The 22575-nt window shown below is 39.8% G+C and overlaps 1 protein-coding gene across 7 annotated transcripts in view; it reads right to left on the reverse strand.

Annotated features, from left to right (window-relative positions):
* The window catches only part of KCNJ15 (potassium inwardly rectifying channel subfamily J member 15), a 43499-nt gene extending 21291 nt beyond the window's left edge, over window positions 1-22208 (reverse strand). For 3 of the 7 annotated variants that reach the window (XR_008918273.1, XM_001363102.4, XM_007493103.3), the window contains exons 1-2: window positions 22056-22155; window positions 21880-21957 (exon numbers count right to left, since the gene is read on the reverse strand). The gene's annotated coding sequence lies outside the window, so the exon portion shown is untranslated. The other 4 variants (XR_008918274.1, XM_056825975.1, XM_056825974.1 and 1 more) reach the window with 4 other exon arrangements.
* Window positions 22209-22575: the final 367 nt, after the last annotated feature.

The following is a 22575-nucleotide window of genomic DNA, read 5'->3' on the forward strand; positions in this document are numbered from 1 at the left end:
TCTAGTGCTACCAGTCCTTCACCCCCTCCTCCCCTTCTATATGACAATTCCTTTACTCATTCCTCTTCCATATGAGATAGCCATTTCATCCTACCTCCTTCTGGGCTATTCCACTACCATTTCAGCTCATTCCATTACATTCACTCTCAAGCTTAAGTCTTCCCTCCATACATGCCCCTTCAAAATGTCCAGGAAATGATGCCATTTCCAGAGGCCATAGATGATATTTCCCCATAAAATGATTTGACCTTTTGGGTTGCTTATGATTAGTCTTTCATTACCTTCATATGTTTCTTATGGATCAAATTTTCTACTGAGTTATGGGTTTTTTTCCTAGGAAGAGTTGAAACTAATTAAGCTCATTGACTAGTCATCTTTTATAATTATGCTTATCTTTGCTGGATGTTATTCTTGGTTCAGGCCCAGTTCTTTTGCTCTACAAAATGCTATGTTCCATTTCCTGCATTTTTAAAATGTTGAGTTTGCTAATTCTTGTATTATTCTGATTGTAGTTCCAGAGTATTTAAATTGTTTTTCCCCCTTGTTGCTTGTAGTGTTTTGTCCTTATTCTAGGAGCTATGAAACTTAGCAATGATGCTCCTCTGCATTTTCATCTTTGGGTCTCTGAAGTGGTGATCAGTAGATTCTTTTGATTTCGATTTTACCATCTGGCTAGAATTTCTGGGTAATTTTCATTGATTTCTTGGAGTATGATGTCTAAATTTTTTTTGATTGTAACTTTCTGGGGGTCCAATTATTCTTAAATTGTCCTTGATTTATTTTCGAGGTCGGTTGTTTTTGTGATAAAATGTTTTATATTCTCTTCTATTATTTCATTCTTTATATTTTGCTTTATTATTTCTTGTTGTCTTTGGCAATTATGGCTTCTCCTTGTCTAAGTCTAGTTCTTAATACATTATTTTCTTCCATGAATTTCTGGATCTTTTTTTTTCCATTTGTGTAAACAGTCTTTCATAATTTTCTTGATTTTCTGGCATTGTTTTATTTTCTAATTTTTCCTCAACTTATCTCATTTGTTTTTTGAGGTCTTTCTTAAAGCTCTTTTTGAGCTTATGGCCATGTATTTCTTTGCTATTTTTGAAGTACATGTTTTTATTTCACCATCCTCTGAGTTCAAGGCAAGGTCTTCTCTTTATCCATAATAGCTAAAAGTAGTTGAGTTCTTTCTCCATTGCTTGCTTGTTTTAATTTACTTTTTAAAATTTTAGTGGCCAGGCTAATAGATTTAATTATTAGCATTTTATTAAACTCCAGAGTTCCTATTGTTTTGGGGTATATTACCTAAGGTTTCAGGATTTTCTTTTGTGTTTGTTTTTTACTGGGTTCTATGTAGTTATTCCAGCCCAGGATTTGATGTAATCATAGGTCCCTCACCCAAGCTCCAGTCAATGATTGACCTCAAGTGCTCTGAACAGAGCTCATGGGTAGTTCTGCCCTTGCTACTGCAAGTAGCCAGTACATCTCCCTTGGGGCAGCAGACAGGGACTCCACTCTTCTGGAAGTGACCACAGATGATGGGGCCCACATTCACCAGTGAATACTCCTTCACTCCTTCTCTCTTGCTGCCAGTAAATTAGGTATCTAGTCCATGATCCTTGGTGTTCCTTATTTGCTAGCAATAAGGTTTGAGCTCCTGCCCTCAGGGCCCAGTCCCCAGGGACTCTGTGTCCCTTCCTTCCTTCCTCAGCTAAGGGCCAAAGAGGATCTCAAGAGCCAGAAATGGCCACAGCAAACACAGTTGTTCCCCTGAGACCTCCACCTGAGGACTCTAGTGGTATCCTTGGGTATATAGGCTCTTGGACTCAGCAAACAAGGTAAGATTGTTAATCCTGACCCCAGGGATTACTTTATTGATTTCACTCTGTTTGCTCTGTTCCTGCCTCCAGGGCCTACCTATAGCCCTGAGACTAAGGTCAAGGAAGTAAGAAAACTTCCTCCCCGGTGTTCCTAGGCTGTTCAGCTTCACTCCTAATTCCTGTCTGCTTTTGCCATTTTTAGCTTGGTTATATGGAGTTCATTTTTTATTGTTTCTAGGGGATATTAGGAGGGTAAGAAAGTTTCATACCCTACTCTCCCATATTCCCACAATGCCAAAATATTGATTCTATCTCTTTAATAAGAACTGCCTAGAAAGATCAGCTGCTAAGAATTGCTAATTAACTCATCTTTCATGAGAAAATTATATTCAAAGAAGCAGAAAATTATAAAATCTCAATAGCTGGAAGGGCCCTCTGAAGTCTCCTAGCATATCACATGTAATAAAAGAATGCCCTCTAGATGAGATGAGAAGCCTAGTTCAAGCTGACCTGGAAGTGCATTTACAAGTTTGGAACAGAATAGGACATTTATAGATCATCTAACACATAACAAGCAAAGGTTTACGTAAAATGAACAAAATAGTCAGGCGCACATACCCTTCCCTATTCAGAAATGTTTCTGTTCAATTAGATAGGCTGTGCTATCTCACATGACAAAGGGATACCTCCTAAGGGCGAGAACCATGGCTTCTCAAAGAATGGCCTCTTTTATGAGCTTTCAATGGCCCAGTTACTTGCCACTAGAGCAATCGGTCTCCGGGCAGCTTCTTTGCTTTTTCAGGACAAACTAGCCTAACAGCTCTATGTTAATATTGCTTCTGCCATACCCCATTCTTTGATGGCAAGGTCCTAGAGGATCTTTCACAATGTAAATGGCTCCAGGGACCTTACAGGAAAATAGTCGTTTCAGGGACCAAGAATCCAATCATGGATAGATAGAAGTTTTTCCTCCTGACTTTGGAAAAACTAAGTCGCAGATCCCAGCTTTGAACAGTTTTACCTCCATAGACCTCTGCTGATGGGATTATCACTCACTACACAAAGACAAGGACTCTATATCACCTTCATTCGAAGACACAAAATTATCACCAAATTGGCTAATCTCTCTTTTTTCTGGGAAATTCACAATAACCATAATGTTGACAGAGAGATAGTTTCACTTTTCCAATATGGTTAGAAATTTCAACCTAATAATTTCAATCCATAAGTTCTCCAAGCCCTTTCTAGGACAGTGTTTAAAAACGTGCCAAAGGAAAGAGCACTTGACAATTGGTGTATATTATTCATTTGCCCACTGGAAACAGAACCCAAGTTGGGGAGCTAGCCTTGAGGTCCAAGAGACTTTATGCAGAATACAGAATGGCTTGAGAAAGTCAGTCAGTGATGGCTATAAAGAGGCCATCTCCAACTAGGAAACCTTTTTAGAAATTGAAACCAGAAAATTGCTGGAAGAAATGACTCCCCAGTCTGAGAGTTACTTCCATTTTTCTACAACATGGTTTATGGGATGTGGGATGCCCAACCAGAATAATTAGGGTCATAACGATAAATGTTCATTTTAAAAGTCCATTTCAACATTCAACAATGCCAGCTTCCTGAGGATGGAAAACGCAGAAGATATGACCATATCAGTAATGCTTCTAAGTGAAGTGAGTTGTGCCCCAGTGCTCTGGTCAGAGGCAAATAATGTTATTTGTTTTTTGGGAATGGGGAGATGATAAGTAAGGATGTATTCTCTGAAAGCTTTGATGGTGACTACCACGTAGTCACCCTATAGTTTGTCTGAGGCTTTCTCACACACCAATTCTGTAGGTATCAGCCCATTGGGAAGATTCGCCAGGAACCACAGCCTCAAGGTTATCTTTCACTATTGGATTAATGGCTACTGACATCAACTTGTGCATGACTTTTATGTTGAGTGGAGCTATGGATAAAGCAGGCAAAATGATGCCATATATCTTGACCAGGTATATACAGATGGGAGTCTATTGGCTAGAGAATGTAGATGAAACCAGAGCAAAATCACAACCTGAGTTTTAAGGATACTAACATGGAGAAAATAAAACAAATGCAATATTGAATGTACCATTGCCCACTCAGAAGTAGATAAATGCAACCAAAAATATGTAAGAAAGAAGCTAATTATATGAACAGAACCTTAGACAAGTTAAATATGACAGATATCTGGAAAGCCCACAGATACCTGCATGTGGTTAGTAGTAGATTTAAACTTGAGCCTACACATAATCCAAACATAGTTACTGGAGGGACAACAATGGTGTGGAGAGCATACATAGTTGTAAAAATCTTACTTTAACACTCATCAAACTATGGAGGCAACCCTGCAGTCATGAGAGGTTGTGGCACTGTAACAAAAGTTCTACTAGATATGACCAAGTGGGAAAGACTTGGTTTTGGAAAAAGTATGGTCCTGGTGGACTGGGTCTGCTGCCTAAGGTTCTGGTGATATACATCAACTGAGGAACAGATGGGCTAAGTCTACCAAATTAAATGCTGATTGGAACATGGAGAAACAGCCCTAATATGCCATAGTGTCTGTGAATTTTTTTTATAAACGTGATGCAAATATACATTGAAAGTTGTGAAGCTGTTCATGCTCATTAACCTAGGGATCTCATTTCTAGGATTAGGCCCTGTGGACATTACTGAGAGGGTAAAAAGCTGTGTATGTAGGAAAATATTCATGGAAGTCTTGTTTTTAATGAAAAAATAACTGGAAATAAAAATGCATTAATTGGGAGAAGTGGCTGATTTTAGAGTTTAAAAATTCTTAACTCTTTCAAAACTATTATTCTTTATCATGTTGTATATATTTTTCTCTGGGTTCTACTTAGTTCACACTATTTATAAAAATCTTTTCACATTTCTTTCTGTCTATTACATTCATATGTCATATTTCAATCATTCCCCAAACTGATAGGCACCTCTTTTGACTGCCATTTTCCCACATTATGAAAAGAGGCACTATAAGCAATTCTATACATTTAAGACTTTTTCATATTTCTTTGTTCTCTGTGCAGTATAAATGGTATCTTAGGGTCAAAAGGTATGCATAATTAAGTAACCCCTGGGTTATAACTCCAGATTGCTTTATAAAAGGACTAAACAATTCACTGATCCATTAAGAGTCTATTAATATACCTTTTATTTCCACAATTCCTCCAGTAGATGAAACTACCTCTACATAACTATGATGAATATAAATTAATGAAAGATTTGGCATTAACATTTACCATTTTCCTTTTTTCAATTCTGTCAATCTGATGAGTGGGAGGTAGAACCTTAATTGCTTTCATTTTTATTTGTCTAATTATTTATTAGTGAGTTGAAGCATTTTCATATGGCTAAAGATAATTTGGATTTCTTTTCTTAAAATTATTCATATCCTTTAATCATATATCAATTAGAAAACATATCTTATTTATATTCATTAGAATTAATTCTTACATGTCTTGGAAATCAGACCTTGTTTGGACTATTTGCATCTAAGATTTTTTTCTCAGTTTGCTATTTCCTTTCCAAACTATAGATTTTAATTTGTAATTTTTTTCTCCTTGATGAATTTGGTTCTTTTTTCTAGCTCTATAAAATAATCCTTTGTTTGGCATAGCATTGAATAAGTAAAAATAATTTAGTTAGCATCATTCTGTTTTGTTATGTTGGAATGACCTACTATTCAAAAATTAATATTTTCTATATTTAGGTATGTAGTTCTATAAAGCATATTTGATAATTATATTCATATAGTTCCTGTATTTGGATCAGTAGGAAGAGTCTCAAGTGTTTCATACACTTGTTTCATTATAAGTGGAATTTTTCTATCTATTGCTTCTTAGTTTTGTTGATAACACAAAGAATTTTGATGACTTCCAATCACTTGACTCTAAGTTGGTTCTTTTGAGCAGTAATTGTTTTATTTAGTAGAGTATATGCTGTCAATATTATATATATTCAGTATTCTGGTAAACCCAGATGACTTTTTCCTTATATCTTCATTAGCCAAAAATAATGGATGAAAAGAGAACTTTTTTGCCAAAAATTTTAAAGATTTCAAAAGATATAGTCTCAGCTCTTTCAAATGTGTAAACATTAGGAATATAGAGGCAAGGAAAAGTGTCTATTCTTTCCCCATTTGTAAAAGTTTATGGCAATGAAAATTTGAGACTAAAATATAATATTTAACATGGATTTCCATGTTATGATGAGAATGTGGTTGGGATATTTTATATTTGTTGGCATATTCTAATGGTTTTAAGGATGGGAAATAGGTTCTTAGTAATACAAAAGTAGAAAATGAAATTTGCATGCAAAAAGCACTCAGATAGATGCCTCTATTGCTCTTCTACTGAGTGAACATTTTTTTCTTTCTTTAGTATAAGAGAAGAAAGTTATTTCATTGACTAGGAAATACTCTCTCCTAAAGAAAACCGAGGCCTCTAAAAATGTTGTCCCTAGTGTTTTCAAAGTAAAAGGGGGTTGGGTGGGAGGAAGAGCAGTTTTGTATCACCATTTTAACTGGTTTGTACTTTGGTGTGGACAGATTGAGGGGAATAGGAAGTAGCATCTGTATGATTAATTTATATGGGTTGAAATCGTTGGAAGGTAAAGAATACGATCTATTTTGTGGTTTGCAGAGTTTTGATTATTCCTTGGCAGGGGGAGGAGAGGGAGAAGTGGATATTTAGGTTAATTAGAGAGAAATCTGACATTTATAAAATGGCTTAGTAATTAAAAAAAAAAGAAAGAAAACCTTTTCAAATGTAACTCTTCAATGGCAAGTGATTTTTCTCCTGAGGTCAGACAAGATATTTCTCAGCTATCAAAATTTCCCTTGGAGGTCAAAAATAAAAGCCGACAATTTAGTAAAATGCTGTACATAGTTAAGAATCGGGAAACTTAAGATCCCAGCTTTTGGGACAAAAATCCACTATTCGATAAAAACTGCTGGGAAAATTGGAAGACAGTGTGGGAGAGACTAGGAATAGATCAACACCTCACACCCTACACCAAGATAAATTCAAAATGGGTGAGTGACTTAAACATAAAGAAGGAAACCATAAGTAAATTGGGTAAACACAGAATAGTATACATGTCAGACCTTTGGGAGGGGAAAGGCTTTAAAACCAAGCAAGATATAGAAAGAATCACAAAATGTAAAATAAATAATTTTGACTACATCAAACTAAAAAGCTTTTGTACAAACAAAACCAATATAACTAAAATCAGAAGGGAAACAACAAATTGGGAAAAAATCTTCATAGAAACCTCTGACAAAGGTTTAATTACTCATATTTATAATGAGCTAAATCAATTGTACAAAAAATCAAGCCATTCTCCAATTGATAAATGGGCAAGGGAAATGGATAGGCAGTTCTCAGATAAAGAAATCAAAACTATTAACAAGCACATGAAGAAGTGTTCTACATCTCTTATAATCAGAGAGATGCAAATCAAAACAACTCTGAGGTATCACCTCACACCTAGCAGATTGGCTAACATAACAGCAAAGGAAAGTAATGAATGCTGGAGGGGATGGGGCAAAGTAGGGACACTAATTCATTGCTGGTGGAGCTGTGAACTGATCCAACCATTCTGGAGGGCAATTTGGAACTATGCCCAAAGGGTGCTAAAAGAATATCTACCCTTTGACCCAGCCATAGCACTGCTGGGTCTGTACCCCAAAGAGACAATGGACACAAAGACTTGTACAAAAATATTCATAGCTGCGCTCTTTGTGGTGGCCCAAAACTGGAAAATGAGGGGATGCCCATCAATTGGGGAATGGCTGAACAAACTGTGGTTTATGTTGGTGATGGAGTACTATTGTGCTAAAAGGAATAATAAAGTGGAGAAGTTCCATGGAGACTGGAACAACCTCCAGGAAGTGATGCAGAGCGAGAGGAGCAGAACCAGGAGAACATTGTACACAGAGACTAATACACTGTGGTATAATCGAACGTAATGGACTTCTCCATTAGTGGCGGTGTAATGTCCCTGAACAACTTACAGGGATCCAGGAGAAAAAAACACCATTCATAAGCAAAGGATAAACTATGGGAGTGGAAACATCGAGAAAAAGCAACTGCCTGAATACAGAGGTTGAGGGGACATGACAGAGGATAGACTCTAAATGAACACTCTAATGCAAATACTATCAACAAAGCAATGGGTTCAAATCAAGAAAACATCTAATGCCCAGTGGACTTACGCGTCGGCTATGGGGGGTGGGGTGGGGAGGAAAAGAAAATGATCTATGTCTTTAACGAATAATGCTTGGAAATGATCAAATAAAATATATTAAAAAAAAAAAAGAATCGGGAAACTTCTATGCCTGTAAAGAAGATAACTCCACTTTGATAAATGCTTTCTTCTCAGGAAGTTAAAGTTTGTTTTAAGATTTCTTATAACTCCTAAGTTTGACATCACAAATTCTGATGTTCTTATGCATGTGAAAAATAACTGGTATCCTAGTAAGCTATTTAATGGAACACATTAAAATCTGGATTTATATTGGGTCCTAGAAATTGGGGACATTTTTATTCAGAGCACATTGTTCTGGGCTTTGAAGAATAATGTTTTTGTCTCACCTTTGTAGATCTGTGAACAAAAAGGATAAGGACTCCATAATGACAGAATGCCAAATGTAATAGAATGGGAAATGGAATGGAGGATTCAGCTGGATTAATGACATTTGACCACAGGAAAAAAAAGTTTTGTTTTGTTTTTACAACGTAAATCCATTCTATTTGATTAGAATTGTGCTTATGACTATTTTTACCTTGGGAAGTCATCAGATAAAGGTAATATTGACTTGGGGGATAATGTGTATGTTGATAATCTGATTGTTGTGTTCTTTAAACTTTGACTCAGACTTCTAGCTGGAAGGCAAGGTGCCCTGGTTAAAGATTGTCAAGTACTCAAAATGGACACCCTGGTTTGTTGAAATTAAGCTGGTAACTGTCTGTGGGAGGCTTTGTGGGAACTTGCCAGACTGGGTGTTTTAAGCCCCAGTAAGGTTCAAAACAATTATCAGCTCAGTAAAGGAAGCTCCAGGAAGGCATATTTCAATGGGAGCCTTGGAAATTCTACCCGAACCAAGTGATGATTAAAGCATTGCCTTACAGAGGGACTAAGATGCCAACCTCAAGACAAAAAATCACTCCCTTCAGATCGCCTGTAGAGAAGTGCTTTATATGGTGAACTCTCCAGCTCTTTAGAAAAATTGTAACTCAACTGGCTTGGGTGAACTTTGGATCAACAAGGCTAAATGTTTGCCCTTTTGGTATGGGGGGCTGACATGCAATATCTTGCAATCACTAGGCTAACTGTAGCCTGTCTATTTCTGGGTTATTCTGGAAGCCTAGAATGTGGTTGTTTTCTTAAACTCCAATAACTGATTTTTTTTAAACCCTCACCTTCCACCTTAAAAGCAATACTGTGTATAGGTTCCAAGGCAGAAGAGTGGTAAGGGCTAGGCAATGGGGGTTAAGTGACTTGCTCAGGGTCACACAGCTAAGAAGTGTCTGAGGTCACATTTGAACCCAGGACCTCCCATCTCTAGGTCTGACTCTCTGTCCACTGAGACACCTAGCTGTCCCCCCTCTCCATGACTGGTTTTTGAATGTGCTAAACTGGAAGGAAAAAAACAAAACTTTTGCAAAGGCCCTGAATTGACCACATACATCCAGGATAAAAGACCTTTTGCTTTCCTAATTCTCATTTGTGTTACTTTACTGACTTTTCTATTAACATAAGAGATTATTCTACTCTCCAGTGTAAATAATACAACTTCTTAGAACTGTAATTTGATAGGCTTTGAATACTGATAGAACTTAGAATCCTTGTTAAAGCAGTGCTGCCCCACTGAAGGAAAAATGGAAGAGACTCCATCACCGTCACAGGCTGGGGAGGCAGGTGGACAGTGCAGACTGCGAGGCTGGAGAAAGTCTTCTGAACTTGACAGCATCCTCTTGCGCCACTTTCCTTTTTAAATAGGAGTTTCCCACCACGAGCCTGTTGGTCTCTGTTGCACCCAAAAAGGTATTTAGGAAGAGCAAAGCTGGAATGGAGCAGAGCTGAGTGAATTCCGTTTTGGAACGTCTCTGCTAGGAAAGTCTGTGACTTCCGCTTGGTCAGGGGAAGCGGTCCTATGGCTGCTGCAGCTGCCTCCCTCCTCCCTTCAGAGCCACTTTCTCTGACCATGACAATGAACTTAAAGGTCTCAGCATCTTGTTTCTGGATACTCGAGCTGCCCCACTGCCCTTCAATTGCCTGTTTGCAGGGGTTGGTCCGCCCCATGTGGGTTTCACCCCAACACCACTGGAAATTTACCAGCCCAACGCTCGTCAGCGCCCTCTATGGCATCTCGTGATAAAATGCAGGCGCTTCGCTGTCCAGAGGCTGGAATATCTGGTAAGGATCATTGCTAGGACTTGGATGAAGTTTTCTGGTATCTTCTGGCCTTCGGCTTTTTTTGGAGATGGCTTTCCCTCTTCTTTCACGGGCCAATTAAGCAGGGTGATGTCCCTAGTCACAATGGAGGCCTGCAAGCTTATATGCTTGTACTGGCAGGAACTTGATGGATGACTCCCTTTCCTATTTGAGTAGTTTAGTTACAGTCTACTTTGTTCCTGGATTCCTGAATCACTATTCAATGTGGCACCAATTGCAGGTTTTTGCTAGAATACTTCTAATGAGAATTGGGGAGAGAAAGAGACAGACAGAGACAGAGACAGAGACAGAGACAGAGAGACAGAGACAGAGAGACAGACAGAGAGAGAGAGAGAGAGAGAGACAGAGACAGAGACAGAGACAGAGAGACAGAGACAGAGAGACAGAGACAGAGACAGACAGACAGACAGACAGACAGATGGAGAGAGACAGACAGACAGACAGAGAGAGAGAGAAGTGGGAGCTCCCCTATAGGTACTTCATCTTTGGATAGATGTTTTAATCCTTAATTTTCTGTATTTTTTTTTAATTGCTTCTCTTTGGCTATGTCTCCTCGTGTTCCCTACTTGCTAATGACATCTCCTTGAAGGTAGACCTTTTTTTGTCTTTATATTAACAGTATCTATTACCTAAGGTCTAAAACAGTGAAGACTTTGGACACTTCACAGCCTTCCTCTTCATTCTGAGAGCAGCCCTGCCTGGTTTCTGTTCCAGGAACAACATGCCTCCAGAGTACGATACAACCCAAATCATCAGCAGGCAGATGGAGTCAGATTTTGTTTGAGATTCTTTCTTAACCCCTTCAGCTGCCTTGCTCATGGCTAGAGGTTGCAGCTCCCTGTGAAATTCAGCTTTTGAGGGCATTTTTTTTCATCAGGGGTTTCAACTGTAGACTTGGAAATAATAAGATCAGTGTGAGGATTGGGGAGAAAATCATTATAAAATATTTAGCCTAGTCCAGGGTGAATTCAGGGCTAGTCCTGGTCCATCTGTGAAACTGCTGTCCCCACTTCCATAGCTACTATTGCCATGGATCCATTGCTGTGAACAGAACTTCCTTGAACCCTTTTGCACTGAGGCTACAGTTTGATTTGCTAATGAAGTTAGCACCAGATTCATTTTGATTGAGAGCCAAAAGCAATAGATAAGCTCAATGGAAGACCAAGCTTTATATGTAGCAGCTCTTTAAGCAGAGCCTTAACAGAACAGTCTGGACTTTCAAAGCAGTGTTGATGCAGTGGACTAAGAAAGGTCTTCCAAGGTGAAAGCTAAGGTAAATGGTTCAAGGGAACTAACTCCTCTTGTATGTAAGGAAGAGATCTTTACCATGGGATTTTCGGACTGGAGAGTGAGGTCTCTGTCCAAAATGGCATACTGGCTCTCCATAATGGTGTCCAGAGGGAAATCATTCTAGTGTGCTCAAGACATTTTTACATGCTATTTTTAATGCGAGAGCTGGAGGTAATGCAAACATGTTTTCATATATACGTTATTCTATACATAGCACATTCCTATCTGTTTGAGATGTTTTCCTATTTTAGAAATAGAACGGTGTTAAAAAAGTAGATTTCAACTTCACCTCTCTCTAACATGCTCTAAATTACAGGATATTTCTAGTGTTTGAACAGTTATTTCACTCTAGAATAGAGAGAAGGAAAGAATATTCAGCGTGCCAAGAGAACTTGCAGAAGATACTTGATAATAAGAGGTCCAAAGAAGAGATAGCTTTCAAATTAACGTGTCCTTAAAATTAGGAATGGACTTTGGAAGGGAACTGAAACTGCGTAACTTGGCAGCTATGACTTAGGTAGAACAAGACAAGCCTAGTGGAAAAGGGTTAATATCCACTCAGTTGATTTCCCAGTGGAAAGTACTAAAATAGGCTGTCCATAAAAGAAATGAAGCTCTGACAGCACATTTTGCTTCTTTTGAAGTGATAATTCTCAGGTACTTTACGGCACACCGACCTTCAATTCTATCGGAAAGGCAATCCTTTAGAACAGCCCCTAAGAACATTTGGGAGACCACCCTTCCGATCTCGCATTTGTTCAACACATGCCTGAGGATGGATTCATTTCCAAAAGAGCACGAAGGGGAAAATGAAAAATCTTCCTCCCACTTTTCCATTTTCCTAAGCCTGTAGAAGAATTTAAAGAAAAATATGGTATTGTTTATTGTGTGAAACCGTCTACTATGATTTGGACCAGTTTCTTTTATATGGCCTGAATCTGAATCTCTAGCATATAATGGGAATCAAATGTGGTCACTCCAGCTCTGATCTTCTGAGGGTTTTCCCTTATGCCACCTTTTGCATTAGAACCATTTAATGTCTTCCTACCAAAAGAAATTGGCATTTTGGGGCATGTGTTTATTCCTGAATGAATACACTAAACCTTTTTCCTTATTGTCACAAGTTATTCCTCAAAAGCTAAGAAGGCATTTCGTCTACACCTACAGCTCAGAATTCCTGGACCTTCATCTTCCTTTCCCAAGGACCACTTTTAGATGAATAATTCCAGGAGGCCAAAAAGATGTTGAGTTCTTCCTTGAAATCCCTTGGCTAGGCTTTGATAGCCCGAGCTGCGTACCACAGGAATTCAGAATTAGAGAATTTAGAAGAGGTCTGACTAAAGGTTCCAGGAGAACTTCACAGTCTTAGTAAAGGCAGGCTTGGTAGCTGTTTGAATTAAGATTGTTTGTTTAAACTACTGGCTCCACCCCAGCCAAGGAGTCCAAGTTGTTCATTTGATTGGGGTAGAGTTAGACATACTCAACACATGATTTTCTCCTCCCTGAGGCGCTGCTGAAGTTTGGAACACTCCTAAAGAGGTATAATAGAGAACTAGACTTGGCATTAGTATGGAGTGAATTTGAATTCTGGCTCAGAAATGTCCTTACTGTGTCAGCCTGAGCAATTCATCCAACTTCTCTAGGATTTCGTTTCCTTGCTATAAAATGAAAGTTGGGTTCAGTGGCCTCTAACGTCATTTCCAGCTCTTAAATCGATGGGACTCTGTCCGGAGAAATTAGAATCCCAAACTTGGACAAATCTGTCTCCCCTCTTAGTTCTTCCTCAGTTTTCTCAATGAGAAAAGGACCCCAACGAGAAAACTACAAACACACTGAATGGGAAATTAAAAGACAAGACTCCACAGCTCATGCCTTCAATTTTTGACTATCCTATTCAGAAAATCATTTGAGTTATCTTTGTTCTATTATTTAAATAATCTGTAAAAAAAAAAAGGAACAAGACTATTTTCTCTACCTTCCTCACAGCATGGTGGAGAGGCAAACGCTCTGTACGTCTGAATGTGGGTGATGATCACCTTAATAAGAATGCCTCCCTCCCTCCTTCACAGAGTTGTGAAGCGATGCTTGACACCCAGAGCACTTCTAGGAAGCAGAAACTGATAGAGGAAAGAGAAGCCCTAATAACTGTTAACTCTGTCCTGCTAGCTCATCGCCTGGATGGATACGGGCCAAACTTTCATCCACACTGACTCTGGAAGGTCATCTTCTAAATAGTAGAAGCGTTGCTCTCCATGTCAGCGGGGCAAGAGAGGAAGTTCATAGAGCTTTCAGATATTAATTGATGAAAGGCTGACGCCAGAATCCATATTTAAATCCTCACCGACCACAAAGTGCCATTTGCTTCGAGCGAGGCCGGCGCATGGGAGGCACCACATACACTGGTATTCCTTTCCTCTTCCCCGTGTGACTCAACCAATAAGCAAGCAGGGAAAAATGAAGTTACAATCCGATGCCTCAAACAAATGTCTAGGATCAGCCATTGACCATTTTCTCCTCCTTAAAACTCATTCTCAAAGCATTGGTGCATCCATGCTGGTCTACATTCAGTGGGCAGCTGTCCCAGAATCAGTGATCGTCATGGGAGCCGCATTCTGACTCCTTTCCCCTGTGTGATTTCCTCTAGGTCTGCCTTCCTTCCCCCAAACAAAAAGGAGCCTCTGAGACTTGACTTACCCAAGGGGCCGAGGCTCCAGCTGCACCTCCTTTGGAAACAGCTTCCTAGTAACCTCGAGCCATGTGAACTTGGCTTGTTGCCTTCTAGAGGCATGGAAGATCCTCAGTCCTTGAGGATTATGCACTGAGGATGGGCAGGCATCTTGGGACACAAATCACCATACACCGACCAGATACCCTTCTACCAAGGACAACAGATGCTTGAAAAAACCAACTTTCCTTCTGTCTTTTAAACATTCTACATCTTGGTTCAAAGACAGAAGGGCTACGCAATGGGAGTTCAGTGACTTGCCCAGGGTCATATAGCTAGGAAGTGTCTGAGGCCAGATTTGAGCTCAGGACTTCTTGTCTCCAGGCCTGAGTCTCCATCCCCTGCGTGACTGAGCTGCAACCCCCCAAACAGACGCTTTTAGGAAGACAGATGGGCTGTGACTATCCAAGCAAAGCACTGCACTGTCTCTGTGGAATATTCTTTCTATGCAGAGCAAAGCAAATCTACTTTTATTAACTCTTGAAAGACCTACAAAAGTGACTCATTTCATTTCACAGTCAAACTTGGGTGAAGAAGGCTCTAACTCAGGTCTGTGCCTCATATTTGGGTGGACCATCACTGGGATGAGAGGATATCTTAGCACACATCATATCTGAAGAGCAAGAGTGATGCAAACAGGGAGCATGACATGCCTGGAAGACTAATGGGCCAATGTGGCATCCTTCTGGTGGTGTGCAGAGTCTTCTCAGTAGAACAGAGAACAGACTCCTATTGAGAGGAAGTGATAACCTCACTTCCTATAGAAGAGGATGCTTTGGAGGTTAAAGAAAGCCTCAAGTCCATTCTGCCCTGGCTGTTGTCGAATTTCTGAGTCTAAGCCCCCTCATTTTGGCTAAGCCTGAGTAGCACAGTTTGGAAGCTTTGCCCCGGGCTGGTTCTCCTCTCCCTCAGCAAGCTGATTTCCCATCACCACTTGCCTCCTTGGCCATATTTCTGCCAAGATTTCTTCAGACCTCGGGATCCACACAGCGCTGGAAAGCTGAGAACTCCTGAATGAAGAGTTCTGCCAGTTTCCACTTCTCTAGTGGTTGAGTTGGGCCATCCCACAGATTCCTAACGGCCATCGCCTTCCTACAACAGGAGTCCTGGATGGTTAGATAACATGACTGAAAGAAAACTAGGCTGGCTCATTTAGCTACGGGAGACAAAATTCTCAGTCAGTGCAATGAAAACAGAGTGACAGCTCACGGAGTGGTAACAGGACATAAAGAAGAAGCTCTGCTGATGGAGATGGAGACCCACACAGCAGAATGCACGAGCCTTGGGCAGGAAGTACTGCATCCATCTCAGAGACTTCTCTGCATCACTCTGTAGGACCAATCTTGTCCATTATACAATCCATATGAAAGCCACATAGCCCTTTCTAAGGGGGATGAGATGAAGAATTCTATGGACCTGGCCTCTGTGAGAGGAATTCCCAGGGCTGCAGATTCTGCACTGAGATCTACAAGGTAGGAAGTGAAGTTCCCAAAGGAAATAGGTTTGAGTGATTAGATCTCTAATGTCCACATACACCCTAAGACCAGGCTGCGTCAGGGGCAATTAGATGGTGGAGAACCATCCAAATAGCTTTCACTATGGATTTCCCCCTCCCACAACTACATAATTATGGGCTTATGACCTGGTGAAACTTGTGGAGATGGGAAAGTAGTAGAAAGAAGAAATACTACTTTCAGGGTAATGGGGTGATCTCTGAATAGGGAGACAAGGCAATACCTCAATTGGTCTCTAGGTGAGCAAATGGAGATGACATCCTCTCTTAGAGGAAGCTTTGGGAATAGTTTCTTAAAGATGAGCTGATCAGAAAACAATCAATGGACATTCTGTTGTGTTGCTAATAAAATTATACATCTATGGATGAAATAGAAGTGATACATTTGAAATTTTACTCACTCCAGACCCTCAGGTTCTCGAGAACATGCTGGAAACTGAGACCTCCAGTCCAGACCAGGACCTTGTGTCCTCTAGCAGTCACAGATCTCACAAATGAGGAACTTACAACCAAAGAATGCCCTTTGAGAGAAGAATATTCATGGATTTCATCAGTCACAGATCCAGTAATGGGAGAAAACATAGGGAAACAGGGGTGCAGACAAATGCCCCCATTGAGTTGTGCTCCAGGCTCTATGGCTGCTCTGCAAGAGATCCCTGAGGGATGGGACAGAGAGAACCTTCACCAACACCTTTTCAGTAAAGATTTTTATTCATATAATGCTCTACCACACAAGTTAGGACAATTGGGTCCTGGAGAAGCTAGGAATAGATAACCAAAGGCTATTTTACTCCTCTCACACTGCCTATAAGTTGTTTATGGGCTCTGTTAGCACCCATCCATGGCATCATGTGCTTTTTGAAGATTGAACCACCTAGGCTGGAGCCATTACAGTAACTGAATCCATTAGATTCAGAACTTTGGAAGGGTGATGCCATGTTGTGCAGAATATAGAACCATGCAATTTCCCTTAGGATGAGATAACCATTCTTGCCTAATTGGGCTCTTGGTGCCAACAGAAGCACCCACCTAACCCAAGTGGCCTTTAATCTGTCCCTAGATAGTAAAATATATTCATATCTCAGTGCAAGAAATTTGACCCTGCTAATCAATACCTGCAGCATGAATTAAATTAAATAAGACTAAACTAAATCAACAATATAAAAGTCTACCTTCTCACAAACCAACAAAATCAGCATCACTCAGCAATAATTTATCGGATCCCATTTCCGGTAAGATGTGTGAATTTAATAGAAATTGCACCCCTTTTTCCTTTTAGAAAGGAAAGTTTTGAAGGTCTATTTCAGCCCCCGGTCTCAGCCCCACCCTTTGATTGGACATGCATGTGTATGATAGGAGGACAATAGAGGCCTTGTGGCTCCCTGGTGTTTAGAAGATGTTTGTCTCTCATCCTATGTGACCCCTGGTGTCGGGAAGACTGGCTTCTGACCTGCACTGAGGTCACATCCGTCCAACCAAGGAGACCAGAAGGAATGAAATCAATGACATCACTGGAGTTATAAGCTAGGGATGATGGAAGCAGCAAAGTTCTTGGTCTAGGAACTGGATTTTGGGGCAATTCACGTGTGTGCTCTTTGACTAGGAAGCAGCACTTGGGCATTTTTACTTTTTTCTCTTAACTAGCAATTGAACACAAACTCAGCTTTGATGTGACCATGTCTTTTTCTCTCCAACTCTAACTTTTGCTCTTTAATAAATAATGATAAATTAACATGCAGTTCCAGAGAATTTTAATTCTAACAAAGATTTACCTAACAAGAATGGACTGCATTTGGTCATAGCTTCAGTTTATACATTTCTTTCCTATCCATTATCTGAATTTTGAAGTATTTGCTTTCTCAATGAGCCCTATACAACCTGGAATAATTGCTCAACAACCCATAAGTTATCAGGCTTCCTCTCCTCTCTGGGCTGATTTGGACAACTCTTCAAAAAGAGCATGGAGGATCTAAAGGTGGTATTCTTGGGAGATGTCATGCTTTCTAACAGCATGAAGGAGGCAAAGCGGTCATACTCTAGTATTAGGGTGAATGTATTATTATTTATAAACAAAGTGATGGTCAGCTACTTTAGTGGTGAATCTTTGGATCAGTGCAAGGGAAGATCTTTTATTCAGCCTCTGTGGAAGGAGATAGTCCCTTCACAGAATTCTCTGAGAGGAAAATTTGGTATCATCCCATATTAGGATATGGCTCTCAAGGAGGTACAGGTTTTGATAATGAGCTGGGAAATGTTGAGTGGGAGCCAGTACTGAGAAAGCCTCAGTTACCAGCTTGATTGTGCAACTGGTTGCACTCAAGAGGTTTATGACCTCTTGGCCACTTTACTTCAGGTCACTGATATATGAAGGGTCTATAATAATGCCAGTTATCACCATCTGTAGTTTCCCCCTATTATTCTTGGTATTGAACCTGTTCATCCTTTCTACCCTATAGCAAACTCTATGATTGCCCCAGATAGCAACCATTATCTGTTTGGTGGTCTTCATCTGATGCTACTCCTGCTCATTTTTACCATCTTACATCGACACCTATTACGAACTGTCAAGATTGGGCATTGCCTACAACATAGACTAGATCACTGAAATCCAGAATTTAGTACTTCAAAGTGGAGAAGAAAAGCTTAGGATTTCTACTCTCTCTCTCTCTCTCTCTCTCTCTCTCTCTCTCTCTCTCTCTCTCTCTCTCGCTCTCTCTCGCTCTCTCTCCCTCCCTCTCTCTCTCTCTGTCTCCCTCTCTGTCTCTGTCTCTTTCTCTGTCTCTTTCTCTGCCTCTCTGTCTGTCTCTGTCTCTGTCTCTGTCTCTCTGTCTCTGTCTCTGTCTCTCTGTCTCTGTCTCTCTCTCTGTCTCTGTCTCTCTCTGTCTGTCTCTCTCTGTCTCTGTCTCTCTCTCTCTCTCTCTCTCTCTCTCTCTCTCTCTCTCTCTCTCTCTCTCTCTCTCTCTCTCATTAAGAGTTTTTTAACTGCCTATATTTTGGGATCCCTGTCTCTTTTCCCTTAGTACTGCTTATTGCAGAATCCTTGAATCAACAAGATTAGGGTTATCTAGTAAGAGCATTAAAAATCACCTAAGTGGTAAAAATTCCATTAAAAGAGTTTCCTCTATACAAGTTAAGCTAGTTTTTTCTCTGAAAAGTGAAAACCTGTTCTTGAAACTTGATTGGCCCTGGGCCAGCAAAGTTTAATCTGAGCTTCTCTTGAAATAGTTTCCTGGTAGCCTCTGGCTCAATTAAGGGAGTTTCCTGGTCATTTAGAGACATAAAAATGTCCACCATTGTGGAGAGTTAGGGATCTTCACAAATGGTGATTTTTTTCAAGACCACATGAATTACCATACCCTTTCCAGATATAGACGCATTTCTGTATAATAGCTAGTATTTATATAGCCCTTTTTAGGGTTGACAAAGCTCTTTACAAGTATCTCACCATCTTTACAAAAACTCTGACATTGTTAACTCCATTTTACAGATGAGGAAACTGAGAATGAGAAATATTTAGTAATTTTCCCAGGATCATAATAAGTGTCTGAGACCAGATTTGAACTCAGGTCTTCTTGCCTCCAGGACTAGCCCTCTAGGAAAGGTATAGATGATGGGTTAATTCTACCCTAGCCAAGATTTACCTTATACTTTCTGAACATTCATTCTAAGATCCCATTAGCCAAGTATACCTTGTTTGTTAGCTGTTAAATGACCTGCAAATTTCTCATTTTGTTCCAAAACAAAACCGCATCTAACAGGAGACCAGTCTAAGGATAACACCAAATCTTTATCAGAAAATTTCCAAGTGAGGGCAGCTGGTTGCCTCAGTGATCGGAGAGTCGGGCATAGAGACAGGTTTGCTTAGCCCTAGTAGCTGGTCTGCCTTGGTGCCCATGATTCTAAGATAGAAGGGAAAGGGTTAAAAAAAAGTCAAAGAATCGCTCTTTGATTACAATAAATTAAAGGGAAAGAAGAGCAGAAGAGAAACTTTCAAAGCTTGACATTTGTTTACTTAATCTGGAAAACCCATGCAGTGCTCTGTGCTATACTCTATTTGGTTCTCCTTGGACCAGTTTTCTTGTTGATGAACAAGAAAGAATTAAAAAGAAAACGATTCACACAAATCCGAAAGAGATCTAAATTGTTTCTTTAAATACTTAGTTCACGTTTCCTCCATGTTGGCCCTGCCTCCCCCAGTCTAGAAAGGCTCCGACAATAGCCCCGTGACTCTGTTTCAATGTTGGTCCCCTTGGGAACTTTGACCTGCTCCATTTCCAGTCTGAGGTGGTTCATTTGTCCTTCAGCAATGTGTTAGCTTCCAAGTCAGTGGGGGAAGAGGGAGACACCTTCACAGTCCCGACCAGTAAGTGAGGAAATGTGAGCTCAAGTTCAGCAGGTGTCACTCTCCACAATAGCTGGGATCCAAGTAAATGCTGCCCAGTGCTGAGCTATTCTTAAATAAGGGTCATCCATACCAGCTAGAAAGGTCAGAAGAGGGAAGGAAGAGCCATCCTTTCCCTAAAGTGAACATTCTTTCATTAGGAGCAGCACAGGGAAGACACGAAGAATTCTTTAGAAATTATTATTTTACATGTATAAGCCAATGCTGTGGCCACACAGTTCAGTGAGGAAAAAGCTCTAAAACCTCAGCATTAAGTATGACAGAGGAGAAAAAAGACAATGGACTTCTGGATGATCCTTTGAAAACAAAACAAAAGGGCTGATGATCACCACTTCAACTTGTTTGTTCGATTTTTCTGCATTTCAGCCTATTATTCATTGTAGTGCTGGATAAATTGTATTTGTACTTCCTTGTCTAAGAATTTCTTTTTCACTTGAGGAGTGACAGCTATTTTGTCTTTATTTTTACTAGGGAAATTCTGTAATGTTTGAAGCCTCCTGAGTCCTTGATTTTCACAGGTGACACCAATTATAATCAGCACAATTTTGTCTCTCCGGTACCAGAGCCATTCTTAAAAATTCTTAAAGTTTTGAATGAGGAGAAGTAATATGCCTTCTTCCTGACTCTTCTTCCCCTTTTCTCATTATGTGATTATTGGTATATATATTTAAAAATCAAAAGGCCAGTTTTAGCAATTTTTTTTTTTACTTTCCCCCTAAAATTCTTTCTCTGGGTAACAGAAAAAAGAGCATTTAAATTTTTAAAATAGGCTAAAGGGAAATCTTGAGGTCTAAACTTAGAGGGGGTAGGTACAAAGAAGGAGCTAACTCTGATCATAAATGTACAATAAATAAGAAGAGTGTGCTCATTTTTATTTGTTTATACATTTCATAACCTGTTCAACCTGGAAAAAAGTGTAAGAAGCTCTTACCTCCTCTAGATAAAGTGTGAAGGAAAGCAGAAATAGTAAATAGAACTAAATTTCATTTGCAAATTTCAACCAGAGTAGATTTATTTTCTGAGACTAAATCTAAACATAGAAAGGTACTTTCTATGGATCAGGAACAGTTCAAAATGTCCTCCAAGTCAGAATTGTTTACATTCCTTATACCTAGCACAGAAAACTTACATAACCCCTTCTTCCAAGGCCAAGCAATCAATTTTAAAATACTCTCCTCAAGTTTTCTCTAAGAGCACTTTAAACCTCTTTTTCCACCACCAAAAGAAAAGTAACTGACAAAAAGTTATTGGGAAAAAAACTTTAAACAGTAACATAAAATCTAGGAAAAACTGAACTTCCAAAAACCCCGGGGAGGAAACTTAGACAAAGTGAAGTAATAAAAATGGTTTCTTCCTTGAGCTACAGATCTCTCCTGCACAGCAAACATGACATCTGGATATTTCTTGTCAGTAAAGAAAAAATTAGCCCCCCCCCCCCACACACACACACCATCCTTAAATATCAAGCCATTTTCTACATATAAAAAAGTGCTTCTTCAATTCTTTCCGCCAAGTCTGAAGTCCTGAATTTGAGTCTTGAATTACTGCAATGGCTTTCAAGAAAGAAGAACTTTAGAATTTAGAAAGGGTGTTGCTGTAGTGGTTTTACTGAGCTCGCAGATCATTATGTGCCTCTTACCTGCAGAGATCTAGAAATGCAGACTTCTTGCTAGATGTTGTCATAACAGAACAAAGAATTAGCAGCCAACTTGAGGTCCTTCAGGAAATAAAATAAAAAGAATAAAGCTGTTCTTTGTTCCCTGTCACTGGAAAATAAAAAAAAAAAAAGGTGGTTTGATTTTGAATAAAAGTTACCTGAATGAACTGGAGAGAGAATGAGAGGGAGGAGAGGGAGCCCGAAGGAGAGGAATCTGAGAAAAGAGTCAGTGATGTCAGCAGAATTTCTTAAGGAAATCCCAGACCAGCAAATGATTCGCAGCAATAAACAGTGCTTATGCAAATACCTGCCTAAGAGGAAACTGATGCACTTTTTCCAAGGCCAGTTAATCGTTGAAGAAAGTTTAGCGGGTCAGATCAAAGTCTGCTTTAGGACCCCAGGCCAAGAGAAACTCCAAAGCAGCGCAGAGCCTCTTGCATAACAAGCACCTCTCCTTCACTACCCCGACTTACTTTCCCCTCCTCAGGAAGCAATGCTGGGAAATCTGAATCGAACTGAAGAAGACCCGAGATCAGATAAGAACTAAAGGCACCACGGAGCTCCAGGACCCCAGCACTAGCGTCTCTAATGTCCATTTCTTCTACTGTCACAAAACCTGGAGAAAGGGGCTCAAACCGGATTTATAAGGGCCACGTTTCTCAGAGGCAAAAAGGAAAC

This window comes from Monodelphis domestica, chromosome 4 (assembly GCF_027887165.1).
Source record: "Monodelphis domestica isolate mMonDom1 chromosome 4, mMonDom1.pri, whole genome shotgun sequence".
NCBI lineage: Eukaryota > Metazoa > Chordata > Mammalia > Didelphimorphia > Didelphidae > Monodelphis > Monodelphis domestica.